Source organism: Rhinoderma darwinii, chromosome 3 (genome assembly GCF_050947455.1).
Source record: "Rhinoderma darwinii isolate aRhiDar2 chromosome 3, aRhiDar2.hap1, whole genome shotgun sequence".
Lineage (NCBI taxonomy): Eukaryota > Metazoa > Chordata > Amphibia > Anura > Rhinodermatidae > Rhinoderma > Rhinoderma darwinii.
In genome coordinates, this window is record NC_134689.1 from 281,277,690 (window position 1) to 281,289,839 (window position 12,150).

The 12,150-nt window shown below is 37.7% G+C and overlaps 1 protein-coding gene across 1 annotated transcript in view; it reads left to right on the top strand.

Moving 5' to 3' along the window:
• ONECUT1 (one cut homeobox 1) overlaps nt 1–12,150 on the top strand; it is a 40,621-nt gene that overhangs the window by 6,282 nt on the left and 22,189 nt on the right. The window lies entirely within an intron of this gene.

Consider the following 12,150-nt stretch of genomic DNA (forward strand, 5'->3'; position numbering starts at 1 on the left):
GGTTCTGAAGGTAATTGTTCACCCTATTATGATAACTGACTACTCCCAATGGATACAACAATGTATATCTCCCAAGTAAGTACTAAGCTCTCATGTACTTCACCTTCTGTTAATAAATGTAATTCTCCCTACAATACAATTACTTCTGATCTAGTTGGGACAGATGGGTCTCAGTCATGACATATGTATTCTGATCATTACAACTCTTGAAAAGACATTCTGTTTGACCTTCCTGTACACCTGTTGCCATCACGCAAGAAAGCACCATATACCATGATGTCAGGTTGTTTTAAATACTACTTGACTACACCATAGCAATTAACCGTTCTGCCATCTCCAACTTTTACTGATAAGGCCTCTGTCATCTTGTCCGGTAAAAAGAAGGCGGGTATGCAAGAATTAGGCAATATATAGGAGGCCAAACATCTTAACACTTTTACACATTGATTATTACTCATTTTTAACTCTGGATTGGTTGTAACATATTTAAGACCCTGAAACAACGCCAGGATAAGAAGGAAAGCTGTATGTGGTCATCTATAATACATAGCATCATAATAAATGAGGGCAATGTTATTTCTTTGATCAGCTCGTGTTCAGAGAATTTTTATCAAGCTTCAAGTGATAATATAAGATGTCGTACCCTTAGAGGTGAAGCAGGAATCTTAAGCAGCTTTCACAATAAAAATCTGATGTCAGCGCTATACTTAATCTCATACTATAAAACTGGGGTACTCAAATATATACTCCTACAAACATGAAATACAATAGAGTGGACCACGGTAAGAAATGATTGCTTATATATTAATTATTATAATAAACAAATAGATTTGATGTCCACATGGCACTGCCACTGACAACCATGGACATTTTTCATTATTTGGCCATTAAAAAAAATCAAACTAGTTCTTGGAGTGATCTAACTGGCACATCAAGTCTGAAGTAATGTGTTCACCCCTGTCTACACAAAATTATACTGTTGTATCCAATGGTGATGCAATTTGTTGAGGTACTTCTATTATTACTTATTGCAATACCTCAGACAGAAAATAACAAGAATCACTGTGGGTAGAAGCTGCATCTTGTTACTTGTCAAAGTGGCTTTATTGGTTTTACAAGCATGCAAAGAAAGATATTACTAACTTTATTGTAACTAGCAATGATTGAAACATGACCTTAAATATGGAGATGGTCGGCGAGACATCACCTAGTTCTCTGACCTATCACCATGTCAGGGCCAATGGTAAAAAGGAAATGATCGTAAAACCATGTTGGACAAGTTGGGAAACGTCATTGTGTAATATTTAGCGCATCAAAAGGTGGTCATACACATTAGACCAAAGTTGAAGAAAATTGCCAATTTCCATCATAACGAACAATCTTCAGGTATAATTTTAAAGTGAACAATCATTTAAACCAACCTATGACACACCGTCATCTTCTGAAAAGGAGTCAGCCGTGGTTAAAATATTCGTCCGATTGTCGCTACTTGTTCAGTATATATGGGTCACTCGTTCAATACACGTCCGATTGTCCATGACAGAGCAAGCAGGAAAGCAGTCGTGTGTAGATGGCTTGTTCATTTTCTAACGCATGGGTAGGGCGTGAAACTACACTTCATTATCGTAACGTCACTTCTGGTAATACATCGGAAGTTAAGGGGGTTTTACACTGGGCGATTATCGGACAGGCAAGCGTTCATAGAATACTCATTGCCGATAATAGCCCTGTGTAAACAGGGCAGCGGTCAGCAAATGAACGAGCAAACGCTTGTTCATCTGCTGATCGTATCGTTTTAAAAAAGCAAAATATTATCGTTGTCAGAAGCACATCTCCATTGTTTTGATGGAATCAGTAGCGTAGTCGACTATGCTATTGATTCCGTCAAAACCCTTGTACAACGGAGGCAAACGGAAACCAATGGCACCTGATCCGTCACCATTGAAATCAATGGTAATGGAAAGGGAAACCTATGGTTTCCATTTGTGTCAGTCAGGGTCCCGTTCCGATGGAAAGCTCAGACGGAATGTTGGAACGGGACCCTGGCGCAGATGTGAACGAAGTCTTACTATGACTTCAGATAAGTAATCCCAGCCAATGGCAGACCATGTTACTTGAATTACATGCTGTGACTGAGGGCAAATTTTCCCTGCTTGAATCATACTTCAGCAGAGGGTAATGAGAAAAGTTATGCAATAATTGATTGTGACTGTTGTAAGTTGACCAAAGTTGCAATAAAATGCAACTTCGGTGTGTCTTTGAGTTGCAGAAACATTAATGGGCTTATGTGGGGACTGAAAAGTATCAGCAGTGTGCTACACTCGCTAATATACATTTTAGTCCCCCATTGCGCTGATTCTAAGATTTTAATTGATTTTTATAGCGCTGGCGAGGGACCGGAAGTCTAGTGGTACAGTCTTCCTTCATGACGACTCAACTCTTCGTCATGTGACTGTCCCCGCTGTGCTCTATGTAATCGCTGTACTACTGCTATTGCTTGTACATAGAGTGCATCGGGGCCCGGAATATGTCTGTTGCACCGGATGCACAACTGAAGTCATTGTTACATCACGTAACATTGGACAGCTATATACTATTCAGAGCCCAGGGAAAGCTCAGTGGCAGCTCATAAGGCATTGTATTTGTTGTCATCCCTCATCATCTGTTTCTGTGTAGAAGACAAAGACAGTTTAGAGAAGGAACAACTCATGTCCTTATCTTTCCAGATACATCTTTATTTTAAGGTGACATTCCCTGCAACTTTTGTGAATTTGTCTAAAATCTTGATCCACTGAGATTATGTAAGGTCATTACATTATCACCGCAAGTTTCATCTTCTGTCATACAAAAGCTTCTGAATATAATAAGTCATAAATATGAGATGACATTGAAGAGCACCTCAGTGAGATCATTAGTTAATATCCCATGCATCAGATTATCTCTTTGCCATCTATATTATTGTATCCATTTACCAAGCATACCATATTGTATTCATGTATAGATTAACTGGAAATCATGGATTAATTACCCATTATTTATAATATAGTACACAAGTTCAAATAGTCAATACAGGAAATATAATAATGTATTATATATATTATCAGTTATCCACATCAAATTCATTATGTTTTCCTGTCTTTAAAATAATAATATGGTCATTTTAATATCTTTCCAGGTTAAATGTCATTAGTTTTCACAATTCTTTTGGGGGATAATTAATACCCCTAGAATGAGACACATTGCAAAATTCTGGCAACAAAGGGAAACAATAGAAAACCCGACAGTCCTTCTGATTGACTTCACATTATATGGCAGAGGTATTTGTTTCTTTTTGTAACCAAATGCTAATAATTGGCAAACATTTTACCAACCTATCTAGGCAACTAGAGTTTACACTCTATGGCCAACAGAATGTGGAAACCGCTTCTAATGACTGTTCTTCCACTATTTTGCTCCCAGGTGTACCCCGGTACATAAAATCAAGTACACTGACATTCAATTTCCATAGAAAAATATAAGTCGAAGAATGAGTTGTACTGAAGTTACTTTTCATCATTGCATGCTGATTTTCCAACAATGCAGTTTGTCCATTTTTTTGCTATGCTAGAGCTGCCCCTGTCAACTGTAAGTGGTGTAATTGTGAAGCACATATGTTATGGAGAAACAAAAGCTAATCTAAGAATTGTTACCCACTAAATCTCATAAAAATGTAAAAATTATCTGTCAACACTTAGCATAACAATTTTATTGGGAGATCATTGGATTGCAAGTGTAAGACAAAGTATTGGCTGGCATGGTATAAAGCCTACTACTATTCCACCCCTGAGCTGAAACATGTTTTCATGAGTGATGAATCATTTTTCCCCATCTGGATAAATCTTGGTTTTGAGGATAAACAGTTTTCTTTCTAAAGATTGTCGAGGGGGAAAAAATTGGTCTGTGGTTGCTGTTCATGGATTGGGTTTAGTTTCAGTGAAGTCCTAGGTATAAATGATAGAATGATATTTTAGGGAGGGGGCCGGTGCTTCCAACTTTGTACTTGTACTTGACGCTTCTCCTATACAAATCTAGGCTCATAAAATAATTTGCTGTGTTTTATATGGTTTGGGCACTTATAACCATAACACTTAAAGAGGCTCTGTCACCAGATTTTGCAACCCCTATCTCCTATTGCAGCAGATCGGCGCTGCAATGTAGATAAGAGTAAAGTTTTTGTTTTTTTCAAAAACGAGCATTTTTGGACAAGTTATGAGCATTTTTATATTTATGCAAATGAGGCTTTCTTAAGTACAACTGGGCGTGTTTAAAGTTATTTACAAGTGGGCGTGTATTGTGTGTGTACATCTGGGCGTTTTTACTTCTTTTACTAGCTGGGCGTTGTGAATAGAAGTGTATGATGCTGACGAATCAGCATCATCCACTTCTCTTCGTTAACACCCAGCTTCTGGCAGTGCACAGACACACAGCGTGTTCTCGAGAGATCACGCTGTGACGTCACTTCCTGCCCCAGGTCCTGCATCGTGTCGGACGAGCGAGGACACATCGGCACCAGGCGACAGAGGCTACATCGACTTACCTGCAAACGCCGATGCTGCTGCTGTGTCCTCGCTCGTCCGACATGATGTAGGACCTGGGGCAGGAAGTGACGTCACAGCGCGATCTCTCGAGAACACGCTGTGTGTCTGTGCACTGCCAGAAGCTGGGTGTTAACGAAGAGAAGTGGATGATGCTGATTCGTCAGCATCATACACTTCTATTCACAACGCCCAGCTAGTAAAAGAAGTAAAAACGCCCCCAGATGTACACACACAATACACGCCCACTTGTACATAACTTTAAACATGCCCAGTTGTACTTAAGAAAGCCTCATTTGCATAAATATAAAAATGGTCATAACTTGGCCAAAAATGCTCGTTTTAAAAAAAAAAACAAAACGTTACTCTTATCTACATTGCAGCGCCAATCTGCTGCAATAGGAGATAGGGGTTGCAAAATCTGGTGACAGAGCCTCTTTAAGGAAGAAATTAAAATGCAAACTGAAAGCAAAGCCTTATCACTTAACCTGGGTTCCCAAGATCACTAATAATCTAGTGTCTGGATAGAATCTAGTGGCCTTCCTAGAAGACTGAAAGATGTTATAGATGAAAAGCAAAGGACTCATTTCATATTAATGACAAGGGTCTGGGAATAAAATGTTCAACAGGCAAGAAGCTTGGGTGTCCACATACATTGGGCCATTTAGTGTGTCCAAGTGTTATTGGATTACTAAGACAGAAAGGAAATGTTAGAAGATCACAGTTGTGTAGGTGACCATACAATGCACACCACACTCCCACTTATAATATCCAAACATCTAGCATGGCATAAGCACATGTTACAGTAGACTATACAAATTCAGCCTCCATTCTCAGCTATCATAAAAATATGTAGTCTGAAAAGATATCAACTAGTAATCAGTTCTTTGCCCAAGCTATATCTGTATAAAGTGAACACTATTGGTTACAAGAAACCATTTCACAAGTAGACCTATACTAGTTACTTACAAATGGCCAACTAACTGTGTCGTTTTGGTACTTTTGAGGCATGCCATGCATGCTGTACTGCAAAGCAATATTTAGAACTTGCATGGCAAGGAGAGGAGGACTCAAGAAATTTCCATTCGATCTGCTCTCAAATGCCATCCTGGCTTTAAAGATATTATATCTGCCCTATTATATCCTTCATAGTTGTTCTGACACACGTATGTAGAGAGAATACTTATGCTCCAAACATTTTAAAATGGTTTATTACTGTTCATTGCTTTAGTACCCAAAGTTTGAGTTGATTTTTGTTACATCTACTATAGTTCATGGAATAACAGTAGTCTCAATCCTGAAAAGCTCAGTTGGATACGATTTGTGTACTTTAATATAGGGTTCCCTATAGAAATAAGAATGTGCAGTGGAATTGCATTTGTCAGTGGCAACATGGCATTAAGATGACATCACGCGTGGTATGAACTCTGCCCTTATGATTAATAAGTGTGTGGAGATATCGCAGTGAGTGACCCCTCGAAGGGTCACTGAACTATATCTGGTCATTAGCTCACTTTCAGTACTATGACTATACAACTCAATGTGACATTAGAGTTTCTTTGTTAATGAATAAACTAAGTGAATAGTAAGCTATTGTCTTTACACCATGAGAACTAACTTAATCAACGCAGCAAAGATAAGAGATGGCAGAGTTTTCCTTTTGTAAATAATGACTAAAATATCAGTAGGATTAAAATAACATCATACCCACTGTCCTCTGGTGTCATGTGCTCTTCTTTATTGCAAATTGAATATGAGAAAAATAACCAAATCTATATGCCCTAAACTTATTCTTAAAATATGCCCTTGTTTAATTATGTTAGCCATAGACATTAAATGACAGCCTTTCCATAAACATGCACTCTTTGTCCTATAGTCTATGGATGTCTATGAGTCAATGATGGGTAAGGGTGCAAGAGGTGTAATGGTACTTATGTCCGTTTTAGTGGTATTAACTGTAAAGAGTATAGGTCTGAAATCATGAAATAAAATAATGCACTTAAATATTACTCTTTGTTACAGTGATGTACAGTAATATACCTTCATGCAGTATGCAGGGTGATTATCATGCCAAAGATTGGGCTGTATACAGGATAATGCTGAGCACTTCCCCAGAAAGTACTTGAAAAAAGAGATTTTCTCCTAAGAGATGAAGCTTGACCCCCAAGTGTCCAAAATCTGAAGTGTGTCTTATCCTCAGTGACGCAAATATTTAAGACGTTGAACACCTATATAAGAAATCACACATGAACCATTTCTAGAGAAAAATAAACAATGTTTTATTGAGAGACAATATAGTTAAAAACAAGTACATTAGCAGTAACATTACCCATGAAAAAGGATCCCGACATAGGTCGTGTCCCGGAGTCTCATATAATAAAGTGCAAATAGTGTATATGAGAACTGCTACATATATCATAAAGTGAAAAATGGAAATAGAAAACATCCAAGAAAAGGCGATTATATTATATGATGAGAGCCAGATCACAAAAAAAATATAAGGAGGCATACAGGCCAAAGCTATGAGGGGATTCAAACCCCAACACGTGTTTCGCATGTAGCTTCTTCCGAGGGCTATGACTATTTAAGAGGTTGTCTGGTTTAGAAAACGTATTTTCATATACTCTATTAGGGAATTCTAAGTGAATATGAAAAAGGAGTTTCCCATTCAGAACCTATAGCTATTAACCAGGGCATAGAGTTTCTCAGGAGAACCCCACGCATCCATGCATACGGGATAGACCGTTGCTTTAAATGAGAACTGTGTAATGCTTCATTTCCCCTCTGATGGCGCTGCAGGGAAATTGAACACTTGCTGCCAAGTTCACTAACAGATTATAACTGATTGTTGGGGCATCCTGTGATCAGCTTTTTGTCAGAGGATCCTCTTAACAAAGCGTTCAAAACTGACACTACTTTAAAAGCTGCCTTCACAAGCTGAGTGTTGGAAATATATTTAACAAACATTCTGCCATAGGTTATAACTTTAAACAGTGATGCTTATAACAGGGAAGAGGTAGTGATAGAAATTAATTCTATGCAAAATTATATTTCTTACAAAAAAGAAATATGAGAATAATTCATTTTCGGTAGCACTGCCCGGTCAATTATGTGTATCTGATTCAAACATGAATACGGATTTCATTAATAACGAAAAATGCAGCAAACAGATCACCTCAGTCCACAATGAATACAATGCCCTTTATGATCATTTATTCATCTCTTCAAGCTTCTAATAAATGTAAATGTGTGTAATATTAAACCTTTGTGTTACTTTTTTTTTCTTTTCAATTCAATAGAATACTACTGAATACTAATGATTTCCATTACTAGATCTCAAGAGACACATAAGTGTTCTTGAATAAATTCCTTAAGCCTTAGTTCTTGTTTGAGAAGAATCATTTTTGAGCTTATTCTCTGTGGCGTATAGACAAAGTCACAATGACCTGTCATTAAATACCACTGTAGTCAAGGTCATAACTTAAAGTGAAGCTTCACAGTGGTGACAATTGCACAATTGCATATGCAGCAATTCTATTATATGATTTTTCGCTGGGGATTTCCCTTGTTATCTCAATCACTCCCAATTATAACTGGGAAATTTGACTAATTGAAGCATATGAAGTAATTACTGTATATGCAAAGGTGAAACTTTTTAACTATAGTGGTTCATACTAGTACTACGCTATCCTGCAGCACTAGTGAGAACTTGCCTTGAAACCAAGCATATGCCTACTTATTGGCTGTCCATGTATAAATTAGAATAAGGCCACCATGTAAATATCACTAGATTGCTTTTAATTATTCTTCTAATGTAATAAGTAAAACATGATTCGTTTTGGATACTGAACGGATTAGAGCAGAACTAGAGTAAAGAAATCAGAAGAACTATAACAATATTGATAATGACAGAATTGTCTGTACTTAAAGAAGTCAGTGATGACATCTCAGCCGAATTTAATAGAAAGTGCATGATATAATATTATTGTCGGAAACTTCCCCTTTCGAGGCTGTAGGGTCCTGATGATAATAATATGCTGGCTTTTGCCATTAATGTCTTTCAGCAGGCTGCCAATGGACTCAATATTAAAGGAAACCTGTGATTTTGAAAATGCAGCATGTTATAGAATCGGGTGGAACTGAGCAGATTGATATATAGTTTTGTAGCAAAAGATTCAGTATAACTTGTCATTTATTTATTTAAACCTCTGTTCATTCTGGGCTCAAAAGTCTAGTGGGTGGTCCTAATCACTGATTGACATCTATCTCTGTATTCACACTCATACAGGGAAGACTGTCAATCACTGTGTAGGACCGCCCACTGGACTTTCAAGTCCAGAATGAGCAGAGGTTTAAATGAATAAATTGCAAATTATCTTGAATCTGCTCAGCTCCTCTTGCTCTATAACATGCTGCCCCCAGATTGAACTGCATTTTTAATTGGCAGGTTCCCTTTAAAGACATAAAACTACCTGTAGCCTGCCTACATGCTGAAAAGGAAGCTCCAGTGGAACTGAATATTCCTGTATTTTATTATCTGAACAAAGATTGTTTTATATTATTGAATTGCTATGGAAAGCAACACTGTCATGAGATGTGGTGCCTATTAGGGCATTTAGAAGCTGCTTCTGAAGTGTTAAGCTAGTGGGCACTCTCGTTAAAGCAAGTTTCACACAAGAAAAATATGGATGCATTTCTGTGCCCATATAAGGTCCGCAAATTCGGGCCTACCCCAGGACTAATGAAACTAACCAAACACTTACATTTTAATTTCTTAATATAAACGTTAATTTGGCTTCAAGATGGGCCTACATTTTCAATGAGGCAGAAATTGTTATACAGTAGGAGCAGACGTAACACTGATACATTTGCTGCAGACTCAGGAGGTCCTTCACCTCCAGACCTCCACCCTCTAGAGCCCATACTATGCAAGAGTAAAAAGAGGCAATACATTCCAGCGCAGATTCTATCAGCAAATAAAGCCTATCATTACAGTACAGGGTGTCAAGTTTAGCGTGCAAATGGTGCAATGACACGTAAACAGCACCGGGTCCCTATATAGCAAACCATATCCTAGTAAGTCTGATATAATATGTTAACTTTCTGGCTTTTTTGACAATAAAGTAAAGTATCCCATGAACCCGCAGCTTTTAATTGAATGTCTGTAAAATCTGCGGTGCCAAATATTGGTTGACAGCGCTGCATGAAGACATAACAGGGGACCTGAGGTGAGAGGAAGGTGGGTCACTATAAATCTATTTTACACATAAAGAGGCCTGTGACTGGTAATCATTTTAAGAATTTTGCCTCTGCTCGCTAAATTTAAAAACATTGGTGATTCTGCGCAATTTTAATTTAAAGTGGACAGATATGATAATTCATGTTGTGAAATTAATATAAACAACAGTATCTATCATGGGAGCCTAGAGATGGTTTCCTTGACAACCTGGCTTCCTTTTGTACAGCAGACATCTAGCCCAGTGAGGACACGACTCCGCAGATTAACACTGTCACTACTGTGAGGGTCTGCAAGACAATGCCGAGCAGAGAACTGCAGGCCAAAGGTGACGAGAAAACAAATGGCTGCTGCCTCCAGATTGTAATGTGTCGTTTCCTTTGAATTACTCGCGTTCAGTTTTATAACAAGTGTTTATTAATTTTTTTGTCAAATCTCTTTTTATTCAAAAGTCTGCCTATTACAGCATCAAACAAATGCATTGCTGTAGGACTCACAGGTCCACAAAGAAGGACACTTTCGAATAAAAAAAATCATGCAGCCAATTTTTTAATGAAAAGCAAAGAATTCCTTTATATCACCAATTGCAGCCTGGCATTGGAGGGCCATTTATTACTCTGCCAGGGAATGAAGAGGATTTCTGGTTAAAGCAGAATTATGATGACAACAATTATCTTAAGATCAAAATGCTCGATTTAGCCACTTACAGCAACTAGTACGGATATATGCACTTGGAATACATTGTGTTACACAAAAAAACTGTAACATATACACCAGTCAATCAAACAGGCCAGTATTCCGGGATGAATAGCGTAGTCGACTACGGTATTCATCCTGTCAAAACGACGGAACCCCTGCACAACGTAGACAAACTGAAACCATTGGCACCGGATCCTTCACCATTGAAATCAATGGTGATGGAAACGGAAACCTATGTTTGTGTCAGTCAGGGCTCCGTTCCGACAGGAAGCTCCGAGGGAACGTCGGAACGGAGCCCTGATGCAGATGTGAACGAACCTTTAACTGTCCTGGCAGTCTCCTATGACCCAGTCACATGTTAACTAGGGCCAATGGACTTTTTGTAATAGTTGATAGTTGTTCACTGACAAGCCACATTTTTTGTAAAAAACATAATGACCAAACAGATATTTCCTTCCTCCATCTTCCATTGCTTTCTTTGCACCTTTGAGGAATGTTAGACAATATGATTAGGCTCTTTTATTGCTTTTTTTTTTTAGGGCATTTCCCATAAGAGACCCTTTATTTACATTTTCTAATGTGTTCTAGTGTATTGACAGCTTCTAGTTATTCTTTTTATTTATCTAGAAACACAGAAATGTTAGTAAATTGTATCTACATGTACAAGGACATTGAGGGACATTCAAAGTCAGTGTAAATAGACACGTGCTTCTTTACTTTAACTTTCTTTAGGAACACTTAAAAATGCATTGAGACTTTCTGATACAAGATAACATGAAACATATGCGTAATATGGATATTATTGTGTTAAGAAAAACACTTCTAAGTCAGCCTTTAGCAATCATTTTAATAACATTATTACTTTTGAAAAGAATATATAGTATATAAAACAATGGATATGGCCTATCATATTATTTTTTCATGTATACGGCCCTAAGATCCCTTTGTCCACCTTTGGGGGCATATGTATAAATAAGGCTGTTTCTATGATCGTGTAATAGCTTCCCTTTTTACAGGATCCAGTAGGATCTGTCATGATAGCATAAGATTTTAGTTTTTTTTACCCCCAAACATTTATGAAAGGTCCATCAATTTCCAGCCAGGTCTGTATGTTTTTTAGGTGATACAATAGCTCAGCATGCCGTACTATTTTGACCCTCAAAATGGCAATGGAAGCCTGATAGAAAAGAATTAACACAAGTCTGAACAGAGCATAAAGCTGGCCACATAGTGATTTTGAACGGTTAACTGATCACAACTCCTAATTTTTAGTAAATCGGTGTCAATTGACAAATAGACAATGGTAATAGACGTGGACGGGAAATTTTTCCGTGGATGAGAACATTAATAAGAATTATTTTATCATGTGCTATTTGTCCACATTTTGTGAGGAGACAATAGTCTGGGCGCAGACCATTATTTGGTTGCAAAACTTCAATTATACATACAATATAATTCCGATGCTCAGACATCTGCAAAACGTTCACTAGGCTTCACTGCAAGGCAGGCATCTGCACATTGCATACCCTTCTATGAGAACATCAGCTCAAATAAATTACAGGTAGATATTGTAATTTGCACAAGTAATTCTAATTCATAAACTCAATTTATGCTTCAGGGCAGTTCAATAAAGCATTTAAA